Genomic DNA, 14,696 nt, shown 5'->3' on the forward strand with positions numbered 1-14,696 from the left:
ACTCTGAGTATTTCAGGTTTAGAACTAAAGATCAAATATGAAATTTGGTTAATATTCTGTAAAAGCTGTTACTTTTAATCTTGTGCTGAGTCTAAATCAGTTGTAATAACTTATTCCAGCATAGTTTTTTTCACAAAATGACAACTAATACTTGTAGAAGAAGCTTGCGGAAAAAGAGATACTAGATGACTGATGCCTTCTTTATAGTCATTGTTGTGACGCCCCTTTAACACATGTCGCCCTGGGTGGTGAATAACATAACTAATTATAACCACCACTACAGAGCTTTTAAATTGAATCACTGAAAAACATGAACTTTTTGATTATATTATTGTGCGTTGAGATGCACCTGCATGTATACAACAAAAATGTTTTCTCATTCAGACCGGGCTGCCATATGCTCTCTCTCCCGTCTTGGAGGAGCTGAGAGGAGGCTGTGAGGTAATAGTGCGCAGGAGGGGGTGTTGGTGGTGGCGGTGGTGGAGAGAGAGACGGGATATAGGACGGGCATCACACGGAGGCTTGGCTGCAGACTCGCCGGGATCCCGCTCGCCGCCTCGCCCTCTCCAGACGCGTCAGGTCAGTAAAACCAAACGCACCTTGCGCAGAGAAAATATCCTGGGAGGGGCTGCGGGGAGGGTCGCTTGGTGCTTTGCTTCTTTCTCCGATGAGCTGTTGCGGCTCGTGTGGTTTTAGGGAGGTGAGGTATTTTTATCTAAATTATTATTGCTTACTGTTGTAGGTGTGTGACGGTGCAGATAAGCATATTCAGGCGGCTTTGGCGAGCTGCAGGTAACCGCCTTGCGCTGCTGTAAAATCCAGGAAACAGCGCGCTCTCCGAAACCGCGGGGTTTGTGTTAGTTCTGCACAAACTGCGGATGATTATACTCCCTCCTCCGTCACCCACCTGCGTCTTCTCCCTCCGTCCAGGTGAAGGCGGATCCTGCCGCCATACCGCCTGGATGAGAGTACGTGATGAGACAGTGAGGAGGTGGCGGTTTTTCCACTAAAAAAAAAAATCATTGATGGGGAGGAGGCAGGAGGCCGACTCGGGTCCTCCGCAGTGCCTTCGCCAGCAGCCAGCATCTCGGCTGCTGATGGATGATGGAGAGTCTGAATTATTTATAGCAGCCACAGCATTGATTAGCTTTATGTAATTCCTCCCGGAGCTGAGAGGGGGCTGCCACACTGGTCGGTGTTGTTTGGGCTTCAAGGAAATACGATTTGCAATCAATGGGTGCGTGTGCGTGCCACTGTGCGCGCGCATCTACAACAAATCCTGTTTGATGGGAGGTGTGTGGAAATGGGTGAGAAACAGCCAATCAAATGGAGAGACTTGAGCCATAGTAACTCACTCTGCAGCACTGAAAAAATATAAGTAACACAAAAATCAGACATTTATTTATTTTAATTACTTACATCTGTCTCATCTTTTTTTTTTGGCTTAGCTAAATAAATCAACTTTTTTATTTATTTTTTATTTCTGTGTCTAGACAGCAATTAAATTTCACCACACAAACAACAGTTGTCATGAAATTCAAAGAATAGAGCACTGTTTAGTTTTGATTTTTCTTTCAACCCAGTTTGTCTTTTTGTCTCTATTCTTGTCATCTTTGTTTCTGTACAATTGTCTTTGGCTCTCCGATCTTCTGCTTGAACCAGATGTGATCAGATGAGATTATTAAATAAAGTTTAAAATGAATCACTGAATGTTTTGTGTACGCATGGAAACAACTAAAATGAATTGAAAAGAGCTCAAACGAACAGAAATAACTGAAGCTGAATTGGTTTTCTCCCGTACTTGGAATAAAGAAACGGATTTTGTTTCGCTCTTCATTTCTCGGGCTTGGTTATCAAGAACATTTCCTCAAGTCATTAAAAATCCTTGTTATAGTTTAGAAAACAAATATCACCACAGAAGCATAACTTTTATGAATCCATAAACAAGCCACTCTGACGGTTGTAAGAAAGCACAATAAATATTTACCGAGAAATAACGTATTGGTCTAAACTGAATGTTTCTACATACATTTCTATAAAACGTCTTCTACAGCTGGCTTAAATACCTTGGCTCTTGATTTATTTCGACTCTTTGTAACACTGACTGTGCTCAAGGGTTGTTCAGCAGATGCTTCCCTTGCCCGCTGTTATGTTTTGGTAACACCTTCGATAAACTGTTAAAACCCTCATGAGGTTTCTCAGAGCAGGAAAGAATGTGACTGAAAAACACACCAACGTGTTTTTACAGTCAGCTGAAATTTGCATCTCTCTCCGGCAGCAAGTAGAGTTTTTTTTATTTGTTTTCATTTTAGAGGAAATAAAAGCACCACTTAGAGCATTGCACATTTTCTTTATGTGGATTCAGTCCTAGCTGGGCTGGAGACTGTGTTTATTATTTGTAAAAAGCCAGTACTAAAGTTGTTCTAACAAACCGCAATATTTAGTAATACATTTCTATCGTCTATATTTTTTGTTCTCAATGATTGCTTATATATTATGTGATTGTTTGTATAGATGTGGTTTAGTGGATTTTTTTTACTCACTGCAGGTTTGCTAGGTTAAAGCAGAGAGTTTCAATTGGCCATTCTGCATCAGGAAATACAAAACATTTTGGCTCAGATAAACTAAACCAGCAATATAACATGATGCTCTGCCAGCAGTTGCCTTGTTTTTCTGTCTGCAAACCGTGGCAAGAACTAAGATGAGTGTTTCTCCAAAGGATTGTTTTTATTTCAGTTAAACAATGCACATTTTACTACTCCATTCTTGTTGATTCGTAATTTTGTCTCAATGTTGGATTTGATCTGGCAATTCAGTCGAGCTAATCCTGAAACCTGAGATCTTCTGCACTCAACCAGTGCATCCAGTCTCTGTATTCTTCTAAAGAAAACACAAACTTTACAGAATTGCTTAAATTTGCAACATCTGACCTTTCTTTTTTTCTTGTTTTTTTTGTCTTTTTTAACAATTAGTTAGACTCTGGTTTAAATGACAACTCATCAGTGAAGAATGCATCTTTTTAATCTAATCGCTGAAATAACGTGTATCGGCAACCAAACTATTATATGCTTCCATCTCTGGGCTGTCTGCTGTGTTTTGAGGAGAATATGCTTTCATTATCGGCGTCACTGTGCTGTTCTCATGAAAGAAAAAAATTGCTGGCAGAGCTGAGCAAATGAATAAAGCTGCAGCTTCGATGGCTTTGTTCTTCTTAGCAGTGAGAGTTTTGAGTGACAGCAGCGCACAAAGGTTTTCCCAGGGTGGTGGCTTCCGTGCTCCCATCTGATGCAAACACGGACCTCCGCATATGTGAGCCGTCTCGGTTCTGATCCGCCATCAGCCCGCATTTAACATCCTGCTCTTTCACTGTTTCTGAGAGGAAACTCCACAACTCGCAGATTGAGACTGCGAGTTGTGTCAATCTGCAAGACATCTTACTAAATTAAAATATCATCAAAAAACAAAACTCCTAGACATAGGGAGCCCCATTACAATTTACTGCAATAATAGATTCAATGTGTTAAACACCTGAGTGAAAAAAGTCAGTCCCTTTATACAACACATAGTGCTCTCTAACTCCAGCTGTGGGGTTGGAGAAAATCCACGCACTTCACGAGGAACCATTTGATAAAACGACATTTCTAAGAACAGAGTGGGCAATTAATTTTCCCAAAAGCTCACTGGAGTAACTGCATTTTTTATTTAGGGTCAGATAAAAAATGGCCCTAAATCTTTCCAGTAATATATTTCATAATGAACTCTGAGTACGTTTTGAGTCAATTTCTGGCAATAGCAGTCATTGGAACTGAACAATAGAAATTAAAGCCAAAATGAAAATTTTGGCAATTTTATGACATGATTAGGTAAGGTTTGTTAAATATTACAAGTTTTGTGAGGAGATGTCTAATGTTTAGGGAAATAACTTTAATTTCTGTTGATTTTATACTATTTAACACTCTGTGTGATCTTCATGAGATGGGGCGCTGTCGTATGTGTCAGTGAGACTCCATACAGGCTGAGTTATTGGAAACAAAAAAATAAATGTTTCAGTCTATTATAATATTAGTATTGTGGAAAGGTTTAAATGGTGTTATATTGCCCAGCCTTTACTTAACAATGATTTTATCATCCTTGCATAGATTATTTGCTCTCATATTGTAATGTTATAAAATATTCAAAATCCTGAGACCTAACTCTTACCTTAAACACAAGCTACACTCAGAAGACGCTAAATTAGACATTTCTTGTCATCCTGTGTGCAATTGTGAACTGGAAGAGAGCTTAGGGAGGTTTTTCTTTATGTATGATCTTTTAAAACAAAAGTAGAGCGCAGTGGAGCCTGCACCTTTGAGTTGTCTAAAGTTGACATTTCTGAATTTTTAACGTTTGTGCGCTCTGACACAAAGTTGTGGAGCCAATAGATGGAGGATATCCCTAACCGTGGAGAAGAGAGTATCTGGTGTCTCCTTCTCAAGAGCCACAATGCCAGATTGGAATGTCATCACAATTTTCTCTCCTTTGTTGTTGCTCTTTTTCTCGGTGTCAATAGCAGGTGTAGCTCTAGTCGCTTTTACCACGAGACAAATACACATCACAGCTCACAGCATGACAGCTTTGCACATATTATTTTGAAAATTTCTGCCTCTTTTGCTGTGAATGAATGTGTTTCAGAGGGTGCCGTTTTCAGTGTGAAAGCCTCAATACAAGCTGCTCCGGTGTCAACGCATGTCGCTTTTGGTGATACCGCCCTTCTAGAGTGGCCTTGAGAGCCTGCATTTATGGGTTATTGGGCTTTAGTGCACACACAATGGTCCTGACATGGGTGGACAGACAAAGGAATATTTTTTTATTATTACTACTTTGTTTTATTTAACATTTATTTTACCAGGATACTAGGGGGATTTGACCAAGAGGCAGCAACAAATACATCAACAGTAATCTTAAAAATAAGAGTATTTTTTTTAAAATAAAAACACAGTGAAATATTAATTACTATCCAAAATTAATATTTCATGCACTTTTAATTTTGTATTTCTACTGATCACCATGAGCCAGTTCAGGTTGGACCAGGACGTCTGAGGGTGCACTTCATTTAAGAGACAACCTTTATCTTTTTCTCTGAACTGGACAATTGCTTTTCCTTTTGGCCATTTTATTTGTCATCCCTGGTGATGAAGGGATGATGACTCAAAACATGCAAAGTTTTTCTTTTATGTTCCAAATCAGTCGATTTACCCACCCGCCCTTCCTTTATTGACATCTCTGAGCGTGAAAACCGTAACTCTGTCAGCACGTTGGATCTCATTCTCATATATCTCAGGCTTTCTGTCAGGTATGTCTGTCTCTCTGCACATCTTTGTTCCTTTGTTTGTCTCGCCGTCCACCTGTCAGTCTCCTCCCACCTGCTCAGGTTCCCTCAGCAGCTCATAAAACGTCTCGACTCCGAATCGATGAGTCATTCTGAAAAACTGAGTCACTGACGCTCCTCTGGCTGATTATGAGTCTCGCACCTGTGTTAGATTTCATTTTTGTTTCCCCATTAGATGACTCACTGTAAAATATTTGACATTTATTGCTTCTTAATGACCACTCAGACAGTTAATGGGCTTTTGGTGGGCCGCGGCTCGGAATTACGCGACATGATTTTGACCTCTTCAATTTTCCGCTGGAATGACTGAACTCCCTCATAATTTTGCTCGTATACTAGTCTGCATGCCCGGTGACGAACCGGGGAGCCTGGCATCTCTGTTACTTCAAGTGACATATTTCAACAAAACATTTGCACTTTTTTTTTGAGACTTATGTTCAAACTGTAATAATAAAGAAATATTTTTATACTTTTTAGGGATTTACAGGCTTAGATGCAGCCCTGGTGTAAACATCACATGTTCTCCCAGTAACTCTTGGTTGTGTGATTGCATCAGTGCATTTTCTCCTGCTCAACTCAGCAGTGCGCAAGTTCTTCTTCTTTCCACCTGTCTCTCCGTCGCTGATGCAAAGAGCCTCCGTTGCCTCGGTAATGACCCTTTGGCACCTGTTGCTGTGGATCTCCGAGTTGGCGTCACTCTGACAGCAAAGGTGCAGTTGACTTAGGAGGAGACAGAGCAGCCTGTGAGGCAGAGACAGGCTGCTCTGCTGTTTTTACTTCTCTGCTGATTTTATTTCCTGTCTGTAAGTACTGCTTCAAGGAGAAAAATATTCCCCTTTTTGTTGGGTTGCACAAAAACAAACAAAAAGGGAAGCCAAGTTCTGCTCAGAAGGTTGTTCTAAGTAGAAAACGCCTGAAAGATATGTTGTAGTAATTATAGAATATTTGTTAATGGATAAAAGTGATTTTCAGGCAGTATTCTTACAAGAATAAGTCATTGTGAGGCAAATATTTTTTTTTGGTGCTTGCTGGGTTTACTATCTTGATAAAACTAGTGATCAAAAGTAAGCTTGGCCAACTTGTAAATTTGATTTTGATCTGTTTTTCTGGTTTTATTTCACACAGGTTTATTTTATTCTTGACTTTTGTCCGTTATCTACCACTACTCTCCCTTTCTTATTATAATTTCTGTAATTATAATATACTTGTGAGGGACACAAAAGAGCATTTTATGTTATGAGTTCCTTTTTTCCCCTACAATAATTTTTCATGAGACTCGTGTCCACAGGTGTCCTCTGACTGAGCTCCGCCCCCACATTTCAACCAGAGCTCAACATGTTGTGTCACCCCTCAGAAAACACACAAGGCTTATTGTTTAGTCAGGCGTTTAATGAATCTATTCATCCTGAAAACCCTGCTAATTACCTGCACAGCAGTCTTCAAAGCCTAGTTAAAGGGGTTGAGGTCGGTTCACCTGGAAGCCGCCTTGAAGAAGAGTCTTTTTATGTCCCGCGTGAAGTGGTGAGGTTAGGGATTTCCTTTGAGTCGCCTGTTCAGCATGGCGCAGTCACTGCGTTTATCACAGAGCTCGTCACACTGACGGCCAGTGACAGGAAATGAGACAGTTCATTTCCCCCATCTGATCTGCAGTGTTCGACATCATGTAGAATAATGTCAAAGAAGGCACATTGATATAAGAAGCTTACAATATACATATGTATATTTTTACAACGTATCAATTCAGGATGCAGCAATGGTCAAAAGAGAAATGCTTTTAGCAAGCCAGTCAAGCAAGTGGAGAGCTGGGTTTGGCTTTAGTAAATAATAGTCTGATAAGAAGTTTCTTTTCCGATCAAGTTGGCTCAGCTCCAGTCAGTTTTTCCCATCCTGTCACGATGTGTATTGGGATTATGGTGTGAAATGTATTGTTCTGCTGCATTTGGAGTTACTTTTGCCATGAAGTCAACTTCTTAAATTCCTTTTTTCATTTTTAAGAATTAACTGACCGTCTGGTAATGACATTTTGATCATCTGAAGTCGGCCAAACATCATTAGCTCAATTAATCAGAAAGCTGTGAGTTTCACTTTCAACTCCAAAACATCCAGAATGTGAATGCATATTATTAGATCAAGGGTGCCGTAAGATTTGGGGTCTGATGTGAAAAATCTGTGCCAACCTGGCTTAGCTGGTGATCAAATTGTGTTTGCTGCTCTGGGAAATGTATGATGGTGATTTCATTGGTGATTTTGGCCTGTCTCATATTTGAAGGGAGTTTTCTGACCCAGAGTTTTCTACAGAGTCAATCTTGGATTTAAAATTGTGAAAAGGAAGACGTAACAAAGTCACTAAGGGGTGCAGGAGGATCCAAACAGGTAGAATATTTTGGCAACGTCTGAAGTGGAAGGAGATTAAATAAGGAAAAGCGGATCACAGAATAGAAACGGTGAATTGATATTGAATGTTCTTACAGTTTCGACAGGCTTGTGTTATTGTGGCAAAGATTATTGATCAGAAAGTAGACGTGGTTCATAGCAATGGGGCAGATTGCTGGAGAGCAGACAGCCAGGCCGAGGCTGAACGGTGGCAAGGCTGCAGGGAATGAGCAGAGTGAGCTAGAGGACCGAGAGCTTTGTTTTCAGATTGGAAAGTGAATTCTGGATTGATACAAATCTGAAAAAAATCAAATCCCAATCGAGATCATTTATACATGCATAACAAAAAATTTAAACCAAAAAAAAGTCAACAATTCAAGCTACCTCCTGAGAAAGTCATATTACAGCCAAACTATAAGGAAGAAACAACCTAAATTAAACCCCAAGGATCATATCTCTGGAGTTAAGAGATTAGTATTTGGATTGTGTTACCAAATTAAAAAATCATGAAATAATTGGAATAATCCCGGGTGACATAAATGCAGAATCCAGTGTTTCCTGCTTTGTTCGTCTGTTTAGCTCTCCGTCTCCCAGCAGCATTCATCACTGCACTTGAGCAGTTGGCAGGCGTAACAAACCTCGCCGCCCACACAGCCTCGCCGCCCACCCTTCCAGCATGCCTCTGGCCACTTACCACAGTCCTCTTAACCCTGATGGAGTGAAGAGGAGGGGCAGCGAAGTGAGCACTTATCGACAGAAAAGGACAAAAAAACAACTAAGGCGAGAAACAGACGGTGCTAATATTCTTCTGCAATACATCACAATGTCGCCGCTGAATGCCTCACATCATGTCTTATATTCTCATTCAGGACGCTTTTGAAAAATGTTACTTTATTTCCAACCTCAATCCAGGTCTTTTTGGTGTAGGTAACATTTTTTACTTAAAGTTATATTTTTGTGCTGTTAGATCACAAAAGAGTTTGATATTATTCTTGTAGTCGACTTGAATCACAAATTTGTAGTAACTCAAAGGGACTTTTGGCTATTCTTGAAACCCAAGTGCTATAATGGGACTGGTTTCATGTTTTACTTTTACTACACATGATAGTTTTCTTTAATTAAATCTCAGTTTGTGTAACTTTACCTGTTGTGTTTGACCCAAATCTGTCCTGCACATGAGAGCAGACCGTCCAACTGCATGTAAAATGCTGAGTGTCCAAGTTGTTTCTCTTAGGACATCTGTCCCACAAAGACACTACAAGAAAATGTCTATTTTCTTTGACATGTATTTATTCATTTCCTTTTCCAGTCAGTGGTAAACATAACTTGGTTCTAAGGTCTTTCTGATGAAGTCAAACTTTATATTCTATTGTACTCTTCTCTATGCAGCAGTTGCATTTAAACAAGCATGAAGTGCAAATGCTATCTGTGATAAAACTAAGCAGATCCAATGATCAAACAGCTTGTATTAGCTGCATTAGCTCCCAGTAATACTTTCCTGAATGACTTCATCAGTCTCCTCTATTGTTCTGGAGGAATTTAGACCCACTTTTCTCCCTCCAGTTCATTGAGGTTTATCGGTTTATATCCTTTCTCTTTTACGTTTCTACTACAGCATTTCAGTGAGGTTAATATTTAATTATAATTGGGCTATTGGTACACCTTAATTATTTTCTCTTTTTAGTCATTCTGTTCTCGTTTTGCTGAAGTTTTGGTAATTATTGTTCTGTTTGATCTGAGCTTTAGTGATGGGCTCACGTTTAAGACTAGAATATTTTGGTGTGCAAAAGAGCTCATGGCTGACTCGGTGACAGAGAGGTGAGGTCCATCTTGGTGTTGTTTTAACAAATAACTGTATAATTCAGAGCTGCAAACTGCTAGATGTTTTGCTTTCAAAGAGGCAATCATTGTGATAGCAATTACTTAATCAAACAAGAGTGTACTTAGTTTTTCGCACAGCTTTTCCAAATGGGCTTTGAAAATATTGGGTATTTTTGTACACTTGAGGCCTGATTTAAGTAATAGAATGTGGTTAAGATCAGATAATTTTCAACAAGAATGGGATGCACTTTTTTAATGATTATACTTTACAGCTGAAGTATAAAAACAAAATGGCTGAGCGTTTTTCACATTTGCTGGCAAAAAATAGGGGCTTTCCAATATGTTTTTGACTGTTTTCTCTTTGCTCTAATTCAGAGGGAGATGGCTTCTGGCAGCTTTATGCTTTAATCTGATTCATTTAGCACTGGAGTGCCTTCGCTGCTTTGTCTTATAATTTTCCTCTCTTACCGTGAGTTTTATCCCTTAGTCTTCCTGACATTTTTATCCACTCCATGCTTTTTTCTTTCCATTATCTCGCTTGCATCCTTTGCCCTAATTTCTCTTTTAATTGATCCCTTCTGTCTCTCTTTCTCTCTTTCTTTTTGTCTTTTTCCTTCTTCAGTCACATGCCTGCAAGACAAATGAGTGAATGCCTCACTGGTGATATATATCCTCCTTCCTTCCCCTCCTTCGTCCATCCCCCTGAATAGAGGAAACAGAGAGGTCTGCAGATACATGGACTTTATCAAAAGTAGACAAAGAAATGCCTCCATTTCCAAACATCATCATCAAGCCCCAAACCTCGCACTACTTTTTAAACCTATTACCCATGAGTCATGAGGATTGCTAGTAGTGCTTATGAAATCTGACATGTATGTTTTTATCTTTAATCATGTGAACTTTAATCAAATTTTTTTTGAAGATTGGTCCATTTATTTTTACCACAGACATATCTGGCAGCATTTTAGTTTTACAAAAAATTTTTTTCTTTTTGCTTTTCTAAAGTGACATGCTTGAATTTATAAGAGATATTTAGAAAGAAAATTGTATTTTTTTTCTAATGTAAGATAACTTAAACAAAATAAAGAACCAATATTTTCCTTTTTAAAATTGAAGTAATTTAGATATTAACTTGAAAATAAAAATTTACACAAGTCACCCATCAAAGATATTCAGAAGGCTATTGGGTTGGAGGGATGAAGATGGAATTTAAATTACACAGTGGCTTTTTATAGACTAAAAATAAACCCTATCTGTCTTCTGGAACGCTAGATTACCAGTCGTTAATGAAATGGAGTAGGGTGATGAATTTAATTAATTGCTAAGATAAGAAACAGTGGAAGCAGAAAGCTAAGGGATCAAGAACTTTTATCATTGGCTTTTTTTCCATTATATCTGAAACTCTTACAAGAGAAATATCCCACCTTTACTTTTAAATGTGAGAGTTTTGCAGATTAGCAGATAAAAAAACTAAGAAGGGGTGATGGAGTAGCAAATGAGTGACATTTTTGATGAGAGCTGGTGGGGAAATATCAGCAGATGATTAAATGTCAACAAATGAACAGCTTCTGCTTCTGTCAAAGGCAAACGTGTCGGCAGTGTTACATGATCTTTTGTCTTTTCAGGTTCTTTTGTCTTCATGCTGAATGGATTCACTCAGAAAATGTCACCAGCTGTTTAGTTCCACTCCATCACCAGTTGGCTTTTCGGTGACTGTCGTTGTTTTGGTTTTTTTGTTAGCGTTTTGTAGCTTCTGTGAGTTTCATGCAAATTACAGTTCCAGTTGTAAACCCCTCTGTTTGTGCCACATCACTTTATTCATTTCTATTCATAAGTAAATTAGTATTTTGCCTATTATCCACTTGAACATGTTTATGTGTCTCTGCCCAATTGTTTGGCCATTTTTTATTCTTCTGTTTTGCTCTGTATTTATATCTTTAGATTGTGTTCACAATTCACACAGTAAAACATAAACAAATTAATTAAATAAACTGACCTAGGTTGGGTGCCAATTTTCCTCTGGTATTAAATCATGTAATAGCTAAGGGCTGATTTAGCTGAAAAGCTGTTTTAATCTACTGCTTACAAACTTGTTCATGCAGATATTTTACTTTGACTGAACTAATTTTCTCTTAATTGTTTGAAGAAATTCTCAAGTTCGCTTTCACTGTCCTACAAAACTGTTAAAACCACATCATATCTGCTTTCTATGGGTGAAGGTGCTTCAGGTGGTTCAGGCACTGTAGTGTGAATTTTCTGTGACCAAATTTCTTTTTTTACATGGACATACATTTGGGACAGGATTATGTCCAATATGGTTTGGATCACATCATTTATTTGAAAATTAAAGACAAACATATTCTAATGGCATTATGTGGAAATCTGACATACAGCCAGGAATACACCAAAACATGATACTATCAGACATGATACTTGTTATCTGTCACTTAAGAGAGTTTTATGATGATTAGATCAAAAGGGTTTTCAGCATGTGACTACATCTCAAAATAAAGAATGCTTTCATTTCAAGAGGGCAATAAGAGCTGGGAAAATTTGCATGAATTTAGTCACTATCTTTGCATTCGCAGTCGAGGTGTCTTTCTACTTGAACATCCATGGGCCTCTGTCAAATCTAGCATACAGTTTCATCCAACGCTGCTACAAAATGTGGTTACAGTGTGAGAGTCATAAAATGAGTGGATAAAAATGGTAGTTATGAAGAATAAAAGATTCTAAATTTAAACTGGTTTCCATCCATTACTGAAATGTTCAGGCAGCGTCACATTCCAGGCAAATCAAATAGGCTGCCAGCATTAAAAATTCAATCAGATCCTGCACGGAAATAGATTGTGAAGGATCATAGTTCATCTGTGATGCTGTTGTATAAATGCAGAGCCACACGAATGTCTTGTTAGGTTTCATTAAAGTCTGAAATATCTAAGCTAAAATTAGTTTTCCAACTCTGAAAATCTGTCAACATTAACCCAGGCCAAAAAAAAAAATGAAGTCAAAGTCAGTGGAGCAGCCTCTTTTTTTCCTGCCAGCCTGTGCTCAGGGAATAATTTGTCGGCAGGAAGTTATATGAATAAATAATGTTTTTGAGTGGTGAGATCGCTCGTTGGCGGATCTGAGAGCGTGGCACATCATTAGCAGGTCATCATTAATTTATCCACCAGTGTCTGCGACATTCGTCTGCAGCCTTTGGTGACTTTTGAATTGTAAATTAATTATTTTGTAAAACGAACAGAAGTTTTTCATTTCAGAGATACAAATATTTATTGTGTAGTCACAGCCTACAGTTTGTATAAATGAGGTGATTTTAACCAAGAAGGAATGTTAAAATGCATTCTGAAGAATGTGCAAAAGAATCAGGTTGCCACCAGTGCAGAACTTGCTCAACAGTGGGTGGATGCAAATCCATATAAATGCACAGTGAGGACTTTTGAGCAAGAAGGGCAGCAAAAACTGTTCTACAAAACATGTCAGGGACATGCTGACGTTTAGCAGGAAGTTCAAAAAGTTAGTTTGTGTGATGAATCCTCTTTTTCATCTATAGGAGAATCCTTCAAATTTATCCCAAAACCACTGCCATGAAAAAAAGATGCTATCAAAATATCCTCCAAGAACAATTTCTTCCAACAATCCAGGAGAATATTTTCAGCATGCTGAAGCACTGGTTTATAAAAACTTTGAGCATTTGGTTGGCAAACTCCCCAGAAGAGTGTTATCTCCCCAGATGCATATCCACTGTGATATGGAGGACTATAGAAGTTATGTGGAAGAAGGATCAATGCTGTAATTGTATGTATTTAATAACAACAATGCAACAAATACAATCTTTTAAATGGCTGTACAGTATTAAATGAAACAAAAACAAAACATGTTTTTGCAACAGCCAAGTTTCTTTCATGATTCACAAAATTGTTGGCATTTAAAAGTTTTTTTTTTTTAATTAGATTGGAAAGTAGAATTAACTTTGTCTACTCCTCTCTCCTCTTCCCTTCTTGGTCTGGTTGTCAGTTTTGTGTCGACACAGGATGACAGGCTACCTGCCAGGCTTCTATCCCAGGCACTCTACAAATGAGTTTCATTCTTTTCATGTCCCTTAAACTGAGAGACAGCGGATATTAACCGGTAATTGATGAGCAGATGAGTTCTGTTTCGATGTCTGGTGGTTGAAGCTTCACTTTGACCTTCATGAAGACCAAAAACCGAGACTGACACTGTTTCCGCTACAATAAATGGAATTAGGATACATTACTGAAATTTATGCTATAAGCACTTTAGTAGACTTGGGAAATTTATTGAAAAGCCTTTACTTATACCTTAACATCTAATCTTTGTATACAAACAAATTAAAAAGGGCTTTGTTTACATTTCAACAATATACGGGCTGCACAGCCAACTGAGACAAAGTGTTAAATAATTTTATCTGGTGGAACGAAATAAAAATCTGTAGGAAAATTATGTGATCCATCCCTACATATCTGATTCTAAAACCAGCAGAGAAACCATCACTACTATAAGAAATTTGTATATATTTTTGTTTTGCTTTGTTTTGTTTTCCGTCTTTTCTATTCTTCTCTCATCTCCTCTTGTTCAGCTGTTATGTACATGCGCTGCTAACGTATTCATGGTGCCATTCCCATCCCAGTCTTCAGCCGGTAAACTAGGAAACAACTTCCAATTAAATGGGTCGGATCAGTGAGCCACCCTGCCTGGCTCTGATAACATTATCCCATGTCATGCACCGCTGCCAGTGCCTGGATTATAAAATAATGATAAAGAAAATTAAGAAGAAGACCAAAGAGTGATGGAGGGAAATGGTTTTGGAAGATGAGGCGAGGGAGGCTTTCCCTCAGGCACTGTCATCACTAATTGTATACCATATATTTGGTTCTCTGTGAATACGCAGGGTTATGTAAGATTTCAAAGCTCTTCCACTTCCACCAGAACCAAAAACTTCAATATGTTGTTGAACTTCTGCAGCTTCCAGTCCAAAGCTATCCGCCTACTGATAAGGCTCTTACATAACGAACTCAGTTCTCCTGAGTCTGAGGAGTCTTCCTGGAGGCAGGTAGAAGCGTTCCCTATGATAACTTCCTATGAAGCAAATATTATATTGTTTTTTATA

The 14,696-nt window shown here is 38.5% G+C and overlaps 1 protein-coding gene across 2 annotated transcripts in view; it reads left to right on the forward strand.

The window, feature by feature from the left end:
* The first annotated feature begins 446 nt into the window (after positions 1-446).
* cplx2b (complexin 2b) overlaps positions 447-14,696 on the forward strand; it is a 31,804-nt gene continuing 17,554 nt past the window's right edge. Inside the window, exon 1 of one of the 2 annotated variants that reach the window (XM_008420472.2) lies at positions 447-579. The gene's annotated coding sequence lies outside the window, so the exon portion shown is untranslated. Of the gene's footprint in view, positions 580-625; positions 701-14,696 lie in introns of those variants that run through there. The other variant, XM_008420473.2, reaches the window with a different exon arrangement.

Source organism: Poecilia reticulata, linkage group LG10 (assembly GCF_000633615.1).
Source record: "Poecilia reticulata strain Guanapo linkage group LG10, Guppy_female_1.0+MT, whole genome shotgun sequence".
Taxonomy (NCBI): domain Eukaryota; kingdom Metazoa; phylum Chordata; class Actinopteri; order Cyprinodontiformes; family Poeciliidae; genus Poecilia; species Poecilia reticulata.